The sequence below is a fragment of the Mustela putorius genome, unplaced genomic scaffold (assembly GCF_011764305.1).
Source record: "Mustela putorius furo isolate JIRA1106 unplaced genomic scaffold, ASM1176430v1.1 tig00000460_pilon_pilon_pilon, whole genome shotgun sequence".
NCBI lineage: Eukaryota > Metazoa > Chordata > Mammalia > Carnivora > Mustelidae > Mustela > Mustela putorius.
In genome coordinates this window covers 4,721,663-4,742,470 of record NW_025421389.1, presented here as the reverse complement: position 1 = coordinate 4,742,470, position 20,808 = coordinate 4,721,663, and positions in this window count along the sequence as shown.

Here is a 20,808-nt window from a genome sequence, read left to right as displayed (position 1 = left end):
CAACAATAATACAATAATAGTAGGGGACTTTAACACTCCCCTCACTGAAATGGACAGGTCATCCAAGCAAAAGATCAGCAAGGAAATAAAGGCCTTAAATGACACACTGGACCAGATGGACATCACAGATATATTCAGAATATTTCATCCCAAAGCAACAGAATACACATTCTTCTCAAGTGCACATGGAACATTCTCCAGAATAGATCACATCCTCGGTCCTAAATCAGGACTCAACCGGTATCAAAAGATTGGGATCATTCCCTGCATATTTTCAGACCACAATGCTCTAAAGCTAGAACTCAACCACAAAAGGAAGTTTGGAAAGAACCCAAATACATGGAGACTAAACAGTATCCTTCTAAAGAATGAATGGGTCAACCGGGAAATTAAAGAAGAATTGAAAAAATCATGGAAACAAATGATAATGAAAATACAACGGTTCAAAATCTGTGGGACACAACAAAGGCAGTCCTGAGAGGAAAATATATAGCGCTACAAGCCTTTCTCAAGAAACAAGAAAGGTCTCAGGTACACAACCTAACCCTACACCTAAAGGAGCTGGAGAAAGAACAAGAAAGAAACCCTAAGCCCAGCAGGAGAAGAGAAATCATAAAGATCAGAGCAGAAATCAATGAAATAGAAACCAAAAAAACAATAGAACAAATCAACGAAACTAGGAGCTGGTTCTTTGAAAGAATTAATAAAATTGATAAACCCCTGGCCCGACTTATCAAAAAGAAAAGAGAAAGGACCCAAATAAATAAAATCATGAATGAAAGAGGAGAGATCACAACTAACACCAAAGAAATACAAACTATTATAAGAACATACTATGAGCAACTCTACGGCAATAAATTTGACAATCTGGAAAAAATGGATGCATTCCTAGAAACATATAAACTACCACAACTGAACCAGGAAGAAATAGAAAGCCTGAACAGACCCATAACCAGTAAGGAGATTGAAACAGTCATTAAAAATCTCCAAACAAACAAAAGCCCAGGGCCAGACGGCTTCCCAGGGGAATTCTACCAAACATTTAAAGAAGAACTAATTCCTATTCTCCTGAAACTGTTCCAAAAAATAGAAATGGAAGGAAAACTTCCAAACTCATTTTATGAGGCCAGCATCACCTTGATCCCAAAACCAGACAAGGATCCCACCAAAAAAGAGAGCTATAGACCGATATCCTTGATGAACACAGATGCGAAAATACTCAACAAAATACTAGCCAATAGGATTCAACAGTACATTAAAAAGATTATTCACCACGACCAAGTGGGATTTATTCCAGGGCTGCAAGGTTGGTTCAACATCCGCAAATCAGTCAATGTGATACAACACATCAATAAAAGTAAGAACAAGAACCATATGATACTCTCAATAGATGCTGAAAAAGCATTTGACAAAGTACAACATCCCTTCCTGATCAAAACCCTTCAAAGTGTAGGGATAGAGGGCACATACCTCAATATCATCAAAGCCATCTATGAAAAACCCACCGCAAATATCATTCTCAATGGAGAAAAACTGAAAGCTTTTCCGCTAAGGTCAGGAACACGGCAGGGATGTCCATTATCACCACTGCTATTCAACATCGTACTAGAGGTCCTAGCCTCAGCAATCAGACAACAAAAGGAAATTAAAGGCATCCAAATCGGCAAAGAAGAAGTCAAATTATCACTCTTCGCAGATGATATGATACTATATGTGGAAAACCCAAAAGACTCCACTCCAAAACTGCTAGAACTTATACAGGAATTCATTAAAGTGTCAGGATATAAAATCAATGCACAGAAATCAGTTGCATTTCTCTACACCAACAGCAAGACAGAAGAAAGAGATATTAAGGAGTCAATCCCATTTACAATTGCATCCAAAACCATAAGATACCTAGGAATAAACCTAACCAAAGAGACACAGAATCTATACTCAGAAAACTATAAAGTACTCATGAAAGAAATTGAGGAAGACACAAAGAAATGGAAAAATGTTCCATGCTCCTGGATTGGAAGAATAAATATTGTGAAAATGTCTATGCTACCTAAAGCAATCTACACATTTAATGCAATTCCTATCAAAGTACCATCCATCTTTTTCAAAGAAATGGAACAAATAATTCTAAAATTTATATGGAACCAGAAAAGACCTCGAATAGCCAAAGGGATATTGAAAAAGAAAGCCAACGTTGGTGGCATCACAATTCCGGACTTCAAGCTCTATTACAAAGCTGTCATCATCAAGACAGCATGGTACTGGCACAAAAACAGACACATAGATCAATGGAACAGAATAGAGAGCCCAGAAATAGACCCTCAAATATATGGTCAACTAATCTTCGACAAAGCAGGAAAGAATGTCCAATGGAAAAAAGACAGCCTTTTCAATAAATGGTGCTGGGAAAATTGGAGAGCCACATGCAGAAAAATGAAATTGGACCATTTCCTTACACCACACACAAAAATAGACTCAAAATGGATGAAGGACCTCAATGTACGAAAGGAATCCATCAAAATCCTTGAGGAGAACACGGGCAGCAACCTCTTCGACCTCTGCCGCAGCAACATCTTCCTAGGAACAACGCAAAAGGCAAGGGAAGCAAGGGAAAAAATGAACTACTGGGATTTCATCAAGATCAAAAGCTTTTGCACAGCAAAGGAAACAGTTAACAAAACCAAAAGACAACTGACAGAATGGGAGAAGATATTTGCAAACGACATATCAGATAAAGGACTAGTGTCCAGAATCTATAAAGAGCTTAGCAAACTCAACACCCAAAGAACAAATAATCCAATCAAGAAATGGGCAGAAGACATGAACAGACATTTCTGCAAAGAAGACATCCAGATGGCGAACAGACACATGAAAAAGTGCTCCATATCACTCGGCATCAGGGAAATACAAATCAAAACCACAATGAGATATCACCTCACACCAGTCAGAATGGCTAAAATCAACAAGTCAGGAAATGACAGATGCTGGCGAGGATGCGGAGAAAGGGGAACCCTCCTCCACTGTTGGTGGGAATGCAAGCTGGTGCAGCCACTCTGGAAAACAGCATGGAGGTTCCTCAAAATGTTGAAAATAGAACTGCCCTATGACCCAGCAATTGCACTATTGGGTATTTACCCTAAAGATACAAATGTAGTGATCCAAAGGGACACATGCACCCGAATGTTTATAGCAGCAATGTCCACAATAGCCAAACTATGGAAAGAACCTAGATGTCCATCAACAGATGAATGGATCAAGAAGATGTGGTATATATACACAATGGAATACTATGCAGCCATCAAAAGAAATGAAATCTTGCCATTTGCAACAACATGGATGGAACTAGAGCGTATCATGCTTAGCGAAATAAGTCAAGCAGAGAAAGACAACTATCATATGATCTCCCTGATATGAGGAAGTGGTGATGCAACATGGAGGCTTAAGTGGGTAGAAGAATAAATGAAACAAGATGGGATTGGGAGGGAGACAAACCATAAGTGACTCTTAATCTCACAAAACAAAGTGAGGGTTGCTGGGGGGAGGGTGTTTGGGAGAAGGGGGTGGGATTATGGACATTGGGGAGGGTATGTGATTTGGTGAGTGCTGTGAAGTGTGTAAACCTGGTGATTCACAGACCTGTACCCCTGGGGATAAAAATATATGTTTATAAATTAAATCTGTGTTTTTAAGAAAAAAAAAAAATGAATGGGTCAAGCAGGAAATTAAAGAATTTAAAAAAATAAATGGATACTAATGAAAATAAATACATGACAGTTCTGAAACTTTGGGAGGCAGCAATAGGGAAGCATATCATAATACAGTATTTTTTCAAAAAACAAGAAAATTTTCAAATATACAATTTAAAATGTAAAGGAGCTCAAAAAAGAGAAGTAAATAAAACCTAAATGAAGCAGGAGTAGAGAAATAATAGATAAGTGCAGAAAACAATGATATAGGAATTTTAAAAAATAGTAAAACAGACCTATGAAACTCAGAGCTGGTTCTTTGAAAGAATTAATAAGATCAATAAACTCTTAACTAGACTTATTAAAGAGATAGAGAAAGGAGCCAAATAAATAGAATCATGAATGAAAGAAGAGTGGTCATGACAAAGACCAAAGAAATGCAAACAATTTTAAGAGAATATTATAAGCAATTTCATGCTTATTAGCGATCTGGAAGAAATCATTAGGCAATCTGTAAGAAATCAATGCATTCGTAGCAACGTATAAATGACCAAAACAGAAATAGGAAGAAATAGAAACTTAAACAGACCCATATCCATGAAAGAAATTGCATCAATAATCAAAAATCTCCCAAGAGCAAGAGTCCAGGGTCAGATGGCTTCCCAATGTAATACGACCAAATATTTGAAGAAGAATTAAAATCTATTTACTAAAGTTGTTTCAAAACACAGAAATGAAAGGAAAACTTCCAAACACATTCTATGAGACCAGTATTGCCTTGATCCCAAAACCAAACAAAACTCCACTGAAAAGAATTACAGACAAATATCCCTAATGAACATGGATGCCAAAATCTCACCAAGATCTAGCTAATAGGATACAGCAGTACATAAAAAAGATTATTCACCATGACCAAGTGGGATTGATACCTGGGCTGCAGACGTAGTTCAACACCCACAAAATCAACATGATACACCACATTAATAAAAGAAAGGACAAGAATCATATGATCTTCTCAGTAGATGCAGGAAAGGCATTTGACCAAATACAGCATCCTTTATTGATTAAAAACTCAGTTCAGTGTAGGGATAGAGGGAACATACCTTAAAACCATAAAAAAAAAAAAAACATACAAAAAAAAACCCCACAGCTAATATCATCCTCAGTGGGCAACAACTAAGAGCTTTTCCTCTGTGGTCTGGAATGAATCAAGGAAGTCCACTCTCAGCACTGTTATTTAACACAGTACTGTAAGTCCTATCCCCAGCAGAAAACACAAAGAAATAAAAGGCATCCAAATCAGCAAAGAAGAAGGCAAGTTTTCACTATTACAGAAGACATGATACTCTATACAGAAAAGCCAAAACTACTCTGCCAAAAAAAAATTGCTAGAGCTGATAAACAAATTCAGTAAAGTCACAAGACATAAAATCAACACAGAAATCAGTTGCATTTCTACACACCAAGCGAAGCTGCAGAAAGAGAGATCAAGGAATCAATCCCCTTTTCAATTGCACCAAAGATGATAAGATACCTGAGAATAAGCCTTACCAAGGAGGTAGAGGTATACTCTGAAAACTATAGAACACTTGTGAAAGACACTAAGGAAGGCACAAAGAAACATTCCATGCTCATGGATTAGAAGAGCAAATATTGTTAAAATGTCTATGTTACCCAAAGCAATCTACACATTCAATGCAATCCCTATGAAAATACCATCAGCATTTTTCATAGAGCTGTATCAAATGGTACTAAAAATTGTTTGGAGCCACAGAAGACCCTGAACATCCAAGGTAACATTGGAAAAGAAAACCAAAGCTGGAGACATCACGATTCTGGACTCCCAGCTGCATTACAAAGCTGTAGTTGTTGAGACAGTATGGTACTGCCACAAAAACAGACACATAGATCAGTGGAACAGAATAGAAAACTCCAAAATGGACCCAGAACTATATAGTCAAATAATCTTCAAAAAACAAGGAAAGAATATCCAATGTGGGGGTTGGGGGGAGGCAGAGACAGTCTTTTCAATAAATGGTGTTGGGAAAACTGAACAGCTACACGCAAAAGAATGAAACTGCACTCCTTTCTTATACCATACACAAAAATAAATCCAAAATGGTTGAGAGGCCTATATGTGAGACAGGAAACCATCCAAATCCTAGAGGAAAACACAAACAGCAATCTCCTTGACATTGGCTACAGCAACTTCTTGCTAGACACATCTCCAAAGGCAAGGGAAACAAAAGCAAAAAGCAAGTTAAAAAGCTTTTGCACAGCAAAAGAAATAGTCAACAAAACTAAAAGACAACCTATGGAATGGGAGAAGATACTTGCAAATATCTTATCAGATAAAGGCTCATTTCCAAAATCTAGGATGAACTAATCAAACTTGGGTGGCTCAGTCAGTCAAGCATCCAACTCTTGATTTTGGCTCAGTTAACAGTCTCAGGATTGTGACATTGAGCCCACACAGGGTGTGGAGATCAGTGCGGAGTCTGCTTGAGATTCTCTCTCCCCATCTCCCCCTGCCCATACCTTTGGATGCACTCTCTCCCACATAAATAAATAAAGGAACAAATAAACCAAGTAACAAATAAATAAATACTTAAAAAATAACTTATCAAACTCAACAATAGCAACAACAAAAAAACAAATGATCCAGTTAAGAAATGTGCAGAAGACTTGAATAGACATTTTTCGAAGGAAGACATCCAATTGGCTAAGAGACACATGAAAAGATACTCAGTATCACTCATTATCAGGGAAATACAAATGAAAACTAGAATGTGAGGGGCACCTGGGTGGCTCAGTCAGTTAAACATCTGTATTTGGCTCAAGTCAGTATCACAGGGCCCTTGGATCGAGCCCCACAAAGGGCTCCCTGCTCACTGGAGAGCCTGCTTCTTCCTCTCCCTCTGCTGTTCCCCCTGCTTGTGCACTCACTCTGTCTCTCTGTCAAATAATTAAAGAAAATAATTTAAAAAAACACAATGCAATATCTCCTCACACCTGTCAGAATGGCTAAAAGGAACAACACAGGAAACAACAGATGTTGGCTAGGATGTGGATAAAGGGGAACACTCTTACACTGTTGGTGGGAATGCAAACTGGTGCAGCCACTCTTGAACAGTATGGAGGTTCCTCAAAAAGTTAAAAATACCCTGAATTCAAAAAAAAAAATCTGAATTCTATCTCTGACATCCTGCTTATATCTATATCCATTAGTTTTGTGGCAGAGTACATTGTCTCTGGTACTTTTCTTTGTTGAGAGTTTCTCCTCCTCATGCTGTCAAGCAACTGTTTAGCAAACCAAGAGAGTACAAAATATCAATTATGACCCAGGCCAAATGAAACCTAGAAAAAAATCTGAAGTGGTCAGAAGCTACTGCAGATATGCAAACTAAGCCAAAATGATCCAAAACAATAAAAAAATGTTAAATATTGAACTACCCTGCAACCAGCAATGTACTATTAGATGTCCTCTTTTCTTCTAATAGTTTTGTCTAGCTTTTGTATCATGAATTACAAGAAATAAATGGCATATTTTTATATTAATAGAATAAAATAGAATGTAAAATACAATCTAAACTCCACAAATACATGTGTTTTGGCATAAGCTATTCTTGAATGTTGTCTCTCTATTATGGCAGTGAGAATAGTATGCAAAGTAAACCATAACATCACCTTAAACTTGAAAAGATGATTAACTATTTTCAAATCTACTCTAATTTTTATAGTGAATAAAGAAATCATTCCCTCATTTTACAAACATCTGCTACAGAGTGTCATTAAACAGTTTTTTATTTAACAATATATACAATTGCACATATCATTATAATGTTCATTAAAAATTCATAATAAAAGTATTATCTCAATTTTGCAGATGAAGAAATTGCAGCTTAATGACTTGGACCTAGTACTAGTAGAGCCAGAACTCACTAAGGCTTCTCGTTTCAAATCTAGTTCTATTTTCACTTTACACCTTGTGTTGCTCTATTTATTTTTTACAATTCAAAGTGTTTAATAGTTGACAAGATTTATGGAATAGTGTAGAAATATTTACTTGATCTGAGACCCTAGAAATATGAGTATTTTTCAGAAAGGCATGTTGGGCCATTTAGACCTATGATTTTGATTTTTAAAAAAGTGATTTATACAATTTTGAGAACTAGAAATCTTTTGTATTACAAACTGATTGTTGTAAGTGCAAGATGGCATTTAATGTGAATATACAAAGGTCACTCTCTGACCTGCCTAACACATTTCTATGGGTTCTGAATACAGTGACTCATACAAGATGCACTGACCATCTACAATGAATACTGCTTTTTTAAAAAAAAAGATTTTATTTATTTATGTGACAGAGAGAGAGATCACAAGTAGGTAGAGAGTCAGGCAGAGAGAGGGAGGGAATCAGGCTCCCCACTGAGCAGAGAGTCTGATGTGGGGCTCGATCCCAAGACCCTGAGATCATGACCTGAGCCTAAAGGCAGAGCCTCTGAGCCACCCAGGCACCCCTGAATACTGTTTTTTAGAAAAGTTTTAATTTCATTTTCTTAAATTCCACGTAGTTAACATTCAGTGTAAATTAGTTTCATGTGTACAATATAGTGATTCAACAATTCCGTACAATACCTGGTGCTCATCTATACAACCCGTCCTCCATCAACCTCCCTGCTGCTAGCCATCAGTTTGTTCTGTATAGTTAACAGTCTGTTTCTTAGTTTGCCTCTCTCTTTGTCGTTTTTTATTCCCCCTTCACTCATTTATTTTGTTTCTTAAATTCCACATATGAGTAAATCACATGGTATTTGTTTTTCTCGAATGGACTTATTTCACTTACAATATTATTATCTGGCTCAATCCATGTCATTGCAAATGTCAAGATTTCATTTTTTATTATAGTTGAGTAATAGCCCATTATATATGTATACCACAACTTTATATTTTTTCTCAAATATCAGGTTAGGGTTAAGGTTAGTGCTAATTTTAGGATTAGGGTAAGGGGTGGGGAGAGAGTATGTGCCTGCCATTCTATAATTCATAGACATCTCCAGAGAATAAAACACCAGACATCTCCTGGGATGACAATAGATATGGCAGCCATCTATTGAGCTGAGGCGAGGATGGGACTTGGAGCTCTAAATATGCTTTAAATAAATACTCCAATTGTTCCCTTTTGTTTCTATCTCTATTTACACCTTTTAGAAATATTACCTACACTTAAATATTTGTGGTCATCTCCAGAATAAATAAGCTGCTTCTTGGCTTTATTTATTTATTTTTAATCATGTGTTCATGAACCCACTTTCTCAGATCTAGGTTAGGTTTAGGCTACAGGTTAGGGTGATGGTGTGTGCCTGACATCCCACCATTCAGAGACCTCTCCAAAAGGTTAGGTTTGGGGTAAGGGTTAGAGTTAGGTTTAGGGGTTAGGGATTATGGATTAATGGTATTGATAGGTTTAGCATTAGGCCATATCCTTTTTTTTTTTTACATATAATCAAATGTATTTAATATGTTATTCAAATCTGTCAAATAATTATATTGTCATCTATATTTAATTGATTCTATATAAATATCTGTAAGCACGTTCTGCCCATATAGCTAGAATTTTTTAATATGCTTAGCTTTTATGTTGTTTATAGCTGATAATTTTTATAAATTGTCAATATTATTAATTGACCTGTCTTTATCATGTTTTGTACCTTAAATTCCACTTTTTAAATTTTTTAACTTTTTAAATTTCTTTTCAGTGTACCAGAATTCATTGTTTATGCACCATACCCAGGATTCCATGCAATACGTGCCCTCCATAATACCCACCACCAAGCTCAGCCAAATTCCCATCCTCCTCCCCTTCAAAACCCTCAGATTGTTTTTCAGAGTCCATAGTCTTTCATGGTTCACCTCCCCTTCCAATTTCCCTCAACTCCCTTCTCCTCTCCATCTCCCCATTTCCTCCATGTTATTTCTTATGCTCCACAAATAAGGGAAACCATATGATAATTGACTCTCTCTGCTTGACTTATTTCACTCAGCATCATCTCTTCCAGTCCCATCCATGCTGACACAGAAGTTGGGTATTCATCCTTTCTGATGGAGGCATAATACTCCATAGTGTATATGGACCACATCTTCCTTATCCATTCGTCTGTTGAAGGGCATCTTGGTTCTTTCCACAGTTTGGCAACCATGGCCATTGCTGCTATGAACACTGGGGTACAATGGCCCTTCTTTTCACTGCATCTGTACTTTGGGGTAAATACCCAGTAGTGCAATGGCAGGGTCACAGGGAAGTTCTATTTTTAATTTCTTGAGGAATCTCCACACTTTTCTCTAAAGTGGCTGCACGAACTTGCATTCCCACCAACAGTGCAAGAGGGTTCCCCTTTCTCCACATGCTCTCCAACACACGTTGTTTCCTGTCTTGCTAATTTTGGCCATTCTAACTGGTATAAGGTGGCATCTCAATGTGGTTTTAATTTGAATCTCCCTGATGGCTAGTGATGATGAACATTTTCTCATGTGTCTGATAGCCATCTGTATGTCTTCATTGCAGAAGTGTCTGTTCATGTCTTCTGTCCATTTTTTGACACGATTATCTGTTTTGTGTGTGTTGAGTTTGAGAAGATCTTTATAGATCTTGAATATCAGCCTTTTGTCTGTACTGTCATTTGCAAATATCTTCTCCCATTGCGTGGGTTGCATCTTTGGTTTGTTGACTGTTTCCTTTGCTGTGCAGAAGCTTTTGATTTTGATGAAGTCCCAAAAGTTCATTTTCACTTTGTTTCCTTTGCCTTTGGAGACATATCTTGAAAGAAGTTGATGTGGCTGATATCAAAGAGGTTACTGCCTTTGTTCTCCTCCAGGATTCTGATGGATCCCTGCCTCACGTTGAGCTCTTCTATCCATTTGAAGTTTATCTTTGTGTATGGATTAAGAGAATGGTCAAGTTTCATGCTTCTACATATAGCTGTCCAATTTTCCCAGCAACATTTATTTAAGAGTCTGTCTTTTTTCCACATAGTCTTTTAAACCTTGCTGGTCTTGGAAGCTCTTTATCTCTCCATCCATTTTGAATGTCAGTCTTGCTGGATAAAGTATTCTTGGCTGCATGTTCTTCTCATTTAGTGCCCTGAATATGTCTTGCCAGCCATTTCTGGCTTGCCAGGTTTCTGTGGACAGGTCTGACATTATTCTGATAATGATAAGCAGGGCTTTCCTCTGTATGTAAGGAATTTCTTTGCCCTAGCTGCTTTTGAGAGCTCCTGTCTACAATTATGATTCATCATTTTCACTATCAGGTGTCTCGAGGTCTTTCTAGATTCTATGATCTTGGGGGAAGATCTTTCTGCTTCTAGTACATGAAGCCAGACTGGGAAAATGTTCATGGAGAATTTGTTCCACTATATCTTCTAGTCTTTTTTCTTTCTCCTCCCCCTCAGGGATTTCAATAATTCTGATGTTGGAATGTTTCATGGCGTCATTTTTTTCCCTAATTCTGTTTTCATGGATTCTAAGCTGCTTGTTCCAGGCTTCCTCCTGATCCTTTTTCTCTATCAGTTTGTCCTCTAGATCACTGATTCTATCTTCTGCCTCAGTTATGCTAGCTTTTCGAGATTTTAGATTAGATTGGAACTCACTGAGAACATTGTGAACATCATCCCTGGTGGCTTTCACTTCCACCCTAATCAATTCCTAAACAATCAATATTGTTATCCAAGGTTTTTTTCCAATCTAGCTATTGCCTGGATAATTGTTAGCCTGAATTCCATTTCTGGCATACTGTCTATGTCCATATCCAATAGCTCTGATGCAGGAGGCTCATCTCTGAATTTTTCTTCTTTTGGGCTTACCTCCTTCTAGTCATTTTGGTGAGAGATGGCTGAACAGATGTGTAGCTGAATGTGTCAACTGTGGTGTAGACAGGTGCACCCTGGAATGCTTCTGAGCAATCAAGAGTCCCCACTAAAAAGAAAGTAAAAAAAAAGAGAGAGAGATACAGAGACAGGAAAAAAAAAAGAAAAGAAAGAAAGATAAAATAAAACAGAGGGCCTAGCCCAAATGGGCCCCAAGGTAACATTTATGAAGTACAGAAATAAAAACAGACAAACAAAAAGACCAACAAAATTAGAAAAATAGAACCTTGTCAAAAAGAAGCCCAAGTATAAGATTTATATACTACTAGGACGAAAACAAATACCCAGAAACACTGACAGAAGAAAAAGTTGGGAGAGTGGTTATAAATTCTCAGTGAGGGTGAGGAAGTTTATTTTGATTCTTCCTGGATATATCTTGATATCTTTGTTAAAGGACTCAACTTTCCTGAGATAAAGGGGGACTAAAACTGGTTTATGCTATAGGGGTAGCATTGATTGGGGAAAGGGGATTACCATGAAGCTTATCTCCATATGAATATTAAAAAATTAAATTAAATTAAATCAAATTAAAAATAGAAAATCAAAAGAAAAACACAGGTATATATATCAAAAAGTTCAGGTTAAAAGGTTATAATAGAATTTGATGTACTGAACATCTCACTGTGATGGTAAATAGGTTAAAAAGTTATATATAAAGGAAAAAATGAAACTAACCAGAATAGTAGGAATGAATTAAAACTAAAAGTTGCATCTATGAAGTAGTGGTGGTTGTCCTCTTGTCTTTTTTGGGGGATGAAGGGGCAGGCTTTCTGGGGGAGGGGCCTGCCCCATGGTTTTTCAGGCAGTGTTCCCTGAGTTAAGTCCTCCTTGCCTCATCAAGGGGGTGGGCTCTGAGGAAACCAGTTATTTAGTCTTTTGTTCTCTGCAGGGTTTTTGTTTGTTCGTTTCTTTTCTCTTCCCTTGGTGGCATTTGACAATTTTTGGAAGTTTAGAAGAAAGCAAACTGCACCCAGACCTCCCTCTCAGAGAGAAGCCTCAGTTTCTTCTCCTCTGGGTGTTCCAGAGCACATAAATTCCCCCTCTGCTGCTGGCAGAGCATGTTCCTAGTCATAGTCTCTGGGGTCAGAGGAACTCCCACTTGTACCCAAAACCATGAGAAATACTAGCCTCAGCTATCTGGGCAGTTCCACACTGCCAGGGAGGTCCCAAGCAGAGATAGTGCACTGAGATTTTCACACTGGCCTGGGCTGGGAGTGGTCAGGCTCTCCAGTTCCAAGAGAGCACAGGCTGGTGCCTGCATGCACCTCTCTCAGGGAAGGGTGTAGGGCACGACTCAGACTCTGTGCTGCCCATGCATGGAGAGTGCAAAAGGCTGTGGTTCTGCCACCTGGAGAGGATCCCTCACCCTCACTGGCACCAGCACCCAGGCACTCTCATGGGTCCCAGCAGCTCAGGGACCAAGACCTGAGTTCTTGACTGCACTGTCTCTGGCTCAGTGCTGGCGGTGGCTGTCCTGGGTCAGCGGGCTTAATTAAGTCCCTGTCCCTAACCGCCCGATTCCCTCAATTTTCCCCTAAGATCCTTTGCTCTTTTTGAGTGCTTTCAACCAGACTCCAAGCTAATGCTGGTCCCCAGTCACAGGGCACTCTTGTATTGGGGTATTACTTTCCAATGGGTTGCTTCTAGTGGCTCCCTCCCCCTTTTGTGTATCTTCCAATATCAGTCCGATGATCCCACTCCACTTTACCTGCCCACTGGAATCTTCTGCCCCATAGAGATCCAGAAGTGTATAATTCTAATCTCAGGCTGATTTCATGGGTGATCAGATCTCTTTGGTAGGTAGTCAGTTCACTTTAGGAGACAGGTTGAAACGGTGCCTCCTCCTACTTCTCCACCATCTTGTCAGCCATATACTTTTAAAAAATTAGTTTCATGGGTAGAATTTAGTGATTCATCAGTTGCATAGAACACCCGATGCTCATTGCATCAAGTTCCATACTTAATGCCTATCACCCAATTATCCCTTCCCCTAATGATGTCCCCTCCAGCAACCATCACTTTGTTTCCTAAAGTTCAGCATCTATTATGGTTTGACTCCCTCTCAATGTTCATGTTATTTTATTTTCCTTCCCTTTCCCTATGTTCATCTCTTTTGTTTCTGAAATTCCAAACCTGAGTGAACTCACGGTATTTGTCATTCTCTGACTAACTTATTTCACTTAGCATAATACCCTCTAGATCCACCAACGTTGCTGCAAATGGCAAGATTTCATTTTTTTGATGGGTGAGAAATATGTACATATGTATATATATAATTTATTCATTATTTATTTATAATTATATAAAACCACATCTCTTTATCCATCCTTCTATCAAAGAACATCAGTGCTCTTTCCATAGTTTGGCTTTTGTAGACATGGTTGTTATACACATTAGGGTGCATATACCCCTTCAAGTAACTATGTTTCTATCCTTTGGGTAAACACCTAGTAGTGTCATTGCTGGTTCAGGGTAGCCCTATTTTTTTTTTTTTTTTATCTTTTGAGGATCTTCCATACTGTTTTCCAGAGTGGCTGTGCCAATTTGTATTTCCACCAACATTGTAAGAGGGTTTCCCTTCCTCCTTATCCTCACCAATATCTGTTGCTTTCTGAGTTGTAAATTTTAGGCATTCTGACCAGTGTGGGGAGCTATCTCACTGTGATTTTGATTTCTATTTCCTTGATGCCCAGTGATTTTGATAATTTTTTTCATTTGTCTGTTAGCAATTTATGTGTCTTTTTTGGAGAAATGTCTTTTCATGTCTCTGTCCATTTCTCTTTTTTAAATTTATATTTTACTTATTTTCAGCATAACAGTATTCATTATTTTTTCACCACACCCAGTGCTCCATGCAATCCGTGCTCTCTATAATACCCACCACCTGGTACCCCAACCTCCCACCCCCCCCCCCGCACCACTTCAAACCCCTCAGATTATTTTTCAGAGTCCATAGTCTCTCATGGTTCACCTCCCCTTCCAATTTCCCCCAACTCCCTTCTCCTCTCTAATTCCCCATGTCCTCCATGCTATTTGTTATACTCCACAAATAAGTGAAACCTTATGATAATTGACTCTCTCTTCTGTCCATTTCTTGACTGCATTTTTGGTTTCAGGGAGTTAACTTTGATTAATTCTCTCTAGATTTTGGAAACTAGCTTTCATCTGATAAGATATTTGCAAGTTTCTTCTCCCATTCCATAGGTTGTCTTTTAGTTTTGTTGACTATTTCTTTTGCTGTGCAAAAGCTTTTTATCTTGCTTTTTGCTTTTGTTTCCCTTGCCTTTGGAGATGTGTCTAGCAAGAAGTTGCTGTAGCCAATGTCAAGGAGATTGCTGTTTGTGTTTTCCTCTAGGATTTGGATGGTTTCCTGTCTCACATATAGGCCTCTCAACCATTTTGGATTTATTTTTGTGTATGGTATAAGAAAGGAGTGCAGTTTCATTCTTTTGCGTGTAGCTGTTCAGTTTTCCCAACACCATTTATTGAAAAGACTGTCTCTGCCTCCCCCCAACCCCCACATTGGATATTCTTTCCTTGTTTTTTGAAGATTATTTGACTATATAGTTCTGGGTCCATTTTGGAGTTTTCTATTCTGTTCCACTGATCTATGTGTCTGTTTTTGTGGCAGTACCATACTGTCTCAACAACTACAGCTTTGTAATGCAGCTGGGAGTCCAGAATCGTGATGTCTCCAGCTTTGGTTTTCTTTTCCAATGTTACCTTGGATGTTCAGGGTCTTCTGTGGCTCCAAACAATTTTTAGTACCATTTGATACAGCTCTATGAAAAATGCTGATGGTATTTTCATAGGGATTGCATTGAATGTGTAGATTGCTTTGGGTAACATAGACATTTTAACAATATTTGCTCTTCTAATCCATGAGCATGGAATGTTTCTTTGTGCCTTCCTTAGTGTCTTTCACAAGTGTTCTATAGTTTTCAGAGTATACCTCTACCTCCTTGGTAAGGCTTATTCTCAGGTATCTTATCATCTTTGGTGCAATTGAAAAGGGGATTGATTCCTTGATCTCTCTTTCTGCAGCTTCGCTTGGTGTGTAGAAATGCAACTGATTTCTGTGTTGATTTTATGTCTTGTGACTTTACTGTATTTGTTTATCAGCTCTAGCAATTTTTTTTTGGCAGAGTTTTTTTGGCTTTTCTGTATAGAGTATCATGTCTTCTGTAATAGTGAAAACTTGCCTTCTTCTTTGCTGATTTGGATGCCTTTTATTTCTTTGTGTTTTCTGCTGGGGATAGGACTTACAGTACTGTGTTAAATAACAGTGCTGAGAGTGGACTTCCTTGATTCATTCCAGACCACAGAGGAAAAGCTCTTAGTTGTTGCCCACTGAGGATGATATTAGCTGTGGGGTTTTCATATATGGTCTTTATTATATTGAGGTTTGTTTCCTCCATCTTACTTTGTTGAGAACAGATCAACATTCCTCATGAATGGAGATTTAAAAATTCTAAACAAGTATTTAACAAGCAAATATAATATATAAAAAGTTCCATCTATTTCCTCAGAAAGTTAAAAATAAAGTTACTCTACAACCTGCAATGGCACTATTAGTATTTATCCAAAGGATACAAAAATACTGATTCAAAGGGTTGTATGCACCCCAATGTTTATCAACAGTATTCATGTTTATCAGTAATATCAACAATAGGCAAAATATGGAAAGAGCCCAAATATCCACCAACTGGTGAATGGATAAAGAAGATGTGATATATACACATATCCATATGTGATATGGATAACTGAATGTTATCCATATATATATGGATATATATGCAATAATGTACATATACCGTATGCATACACACTTATACACACACACACACACATACACACACACTCAGCCATCAAAAAGGACAGAATCTTGTAATTTGCAATGACATGGATGGAACAAAAGGCTATTATGCTAGGCAGAATAAGTCAGTCAGAGAAAGACAAGTGCCATATGAGTTAATTCATATGTGGAATTAAATAAACAAAACAGATGAACATAGAGGAAGGAAGGAAAAATAAGATTAAAAACAAGAAAGAGGCAAACCATAAGAAAGTTTTAACTGCAGAAAACAAACTGAGGATTGCTGGAGGAGAAGTAGATGGGCAATGTGAAATGGATGATGGACATTAAGGAGAGCACTTTGGAGGAGCACTGGGTTTTATATATAAGTGATGAATCACTAAATTCTACTCCAGAAAGCAACATTACTGTCTATGTTAACTAACTAGAATTTAAACAAAATATGATGGAAAAAAATAGTTATATCATGGCTAAGTAGGTTTATCCCAGGAATACAAGATTAGTTTAATATTAAACACTCAATTAATGTAATTCACTGTGTTAACACACTAAAAAAGAAAAACCATATGATAATTTCAAAAGGTACACAAAGATTATTTGATAAAAGCCCACTTCTACTTCCAATACACTTCTCAGTAAACTAGAATGGAAGGGTACTTCCTCAACCTGATAAGGAGAATCTATTGCAGCTAGCATCATACTTAATGATAAAAAACTGAATGTTTTCCCTCTTAAAATCAGGAAACCAACAAGGACCCCCACTCTTATCACTTCAATTAAAAAATCAATTGTATTTATAAACACTAGAAATGTACAACACAAAATAAAAATTAGGCTTAATTATAATATATTCTTCAAAATTGTTTTCCCATAGTGTACATGATTTGTATAATATCCTCTCCTTGAATGTGGGTGTGATTGTCAAAATGATAGTGATGGATTTCACCTCTCATGATTAGTTACATTTATGGCAAAAGGAAATGTACAGATGTAATTAAGATACCAAATCAGATTATCTTGAATTAATCAAAATGGGGATTATCTGGGTGGATGTGACTTAACTGGGCAGAAGGTCTTAAAAATGTTATCAGAGTAAATTTCTCCTGCTGACCTGAAAGATGAAAATTTCCATGAGCTCAAAAGTTTCAAGGGACTGAAGTCTGCCCCAACCTGCATGAACCTGGAAGAGCACAGAAGCTTTAGATGGAAATACAGTCCTGGCTGATCCACACATTGTAGTCATAAGAGCCCTAAGCAGTAGATAAAATCAAGTTATGCCTATTCTCCAGACCCATGGAGACTGAGATAATAACCGGATATTGTTTAAGACACTAAGTTTGGCTGATTTATTTGTAAGCAATAAAAAAGTACAGATACTATTCATAATAGCATCAAAATATGAAATAATTGCAGATAAGACTGACAAAAGATGTGAAAGATCTATACAATGAAAGTTTCAAAACATCACTGAGAGAAATTAGGCCTAAAGAGAGAAAGATGGAAGACTTAATGTTGTGAGACCTCAATCGCTCTCCAAGCTGATCTATTTCAATTCAATCCCAATTATTATCTTAACAGTCCTGTTTGAAGAAATAAACTGGTTCTAAATTTTATTCCTTTTTTAAAAATTGTGTTTCAGTTAGCAAACATATAGTACATCATTAGTTTTTGATGTAGTATTCAATGATTCATTAGTTGTGTATAACACCCAGTGTTCATCACCATATGTGCCCTCCATAATACCTATCATCACCTGCTTACCCTGTTCCCCATCCCGTCCCTTCTGTAGCCTTCATATGGAAATGCAAAAGACCTAGAATAACCAAAACAATTTTGAAAAATAATAATAAAGTTGAAGCAATAACACTTCAAGTATACAAGACCTACTATACAGCTACAACAATCAATATATTATAATGTTGACTTAAAGATTGTCAAATAGCTCAGTAAAACAAAACAGAGAGTCCAGAAATAGACTCCCATATATATATATAACATTTTCAACAATGGTGCAATGGAGGTTTAGAAAGAATTCCTTTCTGCAATTCATGCTGAAACAACTCTATATCCTTATGCAAAACAAACAAAAAGAAAATCTTTGATCTACACTTCATACTATATTAAAAAGTAACTTAAAATGATTCACAGATATAAATGTGAAGCCAAAAGCTATAAAAACAGAAGAAAACACAATAGTGAACTTTTGTGACCTTGGGTTTGGCAAGATTTTTTTCAATTTTTTGTTGTTTTGTTTTGCTTAAATTCAAGTTAATTCACACATAGTGTATTGTTAATTTCAGTGTAGAATTTAGTGATTCATTAGTTACATATAGCACCCAGAGCCCATCACATCAAAGGTCTTCCTTAATGCCCATCAACCAATTATCCTATAGCCCCATCTCCCCTCCAGCAACAAGCAAGATTTTTAAATTATGACACTGAAAATACAATTCATAAAAGTATAAATTGATTAATTAGACTTTACCAATTTTAAAAAACATCTGCTCTTCAAGGGACAATGAAGAGAACTTAAAGATAAAGCACAGACTAGGAGGAACTTTTTAAAATAATATATATGACAATGAACTTGCATCAGAATTAAAAAAATATATCAAAATTCAACAATAAGGAAATAATGCAATTCTTAAAATCAAAGCATTCAAACAGACACACCAAAGAAGATAGAGAAATGGCAAATAAGCACATGAAAAGATCATCAATATCATTAGTCATTAGGGAAATGCAATAAAGACACAATGAGATACCATTACATATCTGATAAAATTATTAAATTGCTAAAATTAAGCATATTGACCATGCCAATTTTTTTCTAGGTTATGGAAGAATTAGGACTGTAATATATTGCTGGTGGAATGAGAAATGATACAACTACTTTGGAAAACTATTTAGTATTTAAATGTATAAGTACCCATTTAACTAGCTACTTAATTTCTTTTTAAAAATTTTTAAAATTTCTTTTCAGTGTTCCAGAATTCATTGTTAATGCACCACACCCAGTGCTCCATTCAATACATACCCTCCATAATAACCACCATCAGGCTCATCCAACCTCCCACCAACCCCCCTCCAAAACCCTCAGTTTGTTTCTCAGAGTGCACAGTCTCTCACGGTTCATCTCCCCCTCCAATTTCCCCCAACTCACCTCTCCTCTCCGTCTCCCAATATCCTCCATGTTATACTCTTTATGCTCCACAAGTAAGTGAAACCATATGATAATTGATTCTCTCTGTTTGACTTATTTCACTCAGCATAATCTCTTCCAGTCCCATCCACGCTGATACAAAAGTTGGGTATCATCCTTTCTGATGGAGGCATAATACTCTATAGTGTATATGGACCATATCTTCTTTATCATTCATCCATTGAAGGGCATCTTGGCTCTTTCCACAGTTTCACAACTGTGTCCATTGCTGCTATGAACATTGGGGTACAGATGGCCCTTCTTTTCACTGCATCTGTACTTTGGGGTAAATACCCAGTAGTGCAATTGTAGGGTTATAGGGAAGCTCTATTTTTAATTTCTTAAGGGATCTTGACACTGTTTTCCATAGTGGCTGCCCCAACTTGCATTCCCACTAACAGTGTAAGAGGGTTCCCCTTTTTCTGCATCTTCTCCAACACATGTTGTTTCCTGTCTTATTAATTTTGGCCATTCTAATTGGTGTAAGGTGGTATCTTACTGTGCCTTTTTTTTTAAATTTTTAATTTTTTAATTTATTTTCAGGGTACCAGAATTCATTGTTTATGCACTACACCCAGTGCTCCATGCAAAACATGCCCTCTCTAATACCCACCACCAGGCTCACCCAACCTCCCACCCCCAGCCCCTTCAGAACCCTCAGATTGTTTTTCAGAGTCCATAGTCTCTTATAGTTCGTCTCCCTCTCCAATTTATCCCAACTCAATGTGGTTTTGATTTGAATCTCCCTGATGACTAATGATAATGAACATTTTTTCATGTGTCTGTTAGCCATTTATATATCCTCTTTGGAGAAGTGTCTGTTCATGTCTTCTGCCCATTTTTTGACATGATTATCTGTTTTGTCTGTGTTTAGTTTGAGGAGTTCTTTCTAGATCTTGGATATCATCCCTTTGTCTTTACTATCATTTGCAAGTATCTTCTCCCATTTCGTGGGTTGCCTCTTTGTTTTGTTGACTGTTTCCTTTGCAGTACAGAAGCTTTTGATCTTGATGCCATTTAATTTCTATGTATTTACTCAAGAGAAAGTAAACATATGTCCATACAACATTTGTACATATTTTGTAATATTTTATACATCTTCATTGTACATATTCATAATATTTTCATAATTATGTTTTGTAATATCAAAACACTCCAAATGTTCAGCAACAGGTAAATGGA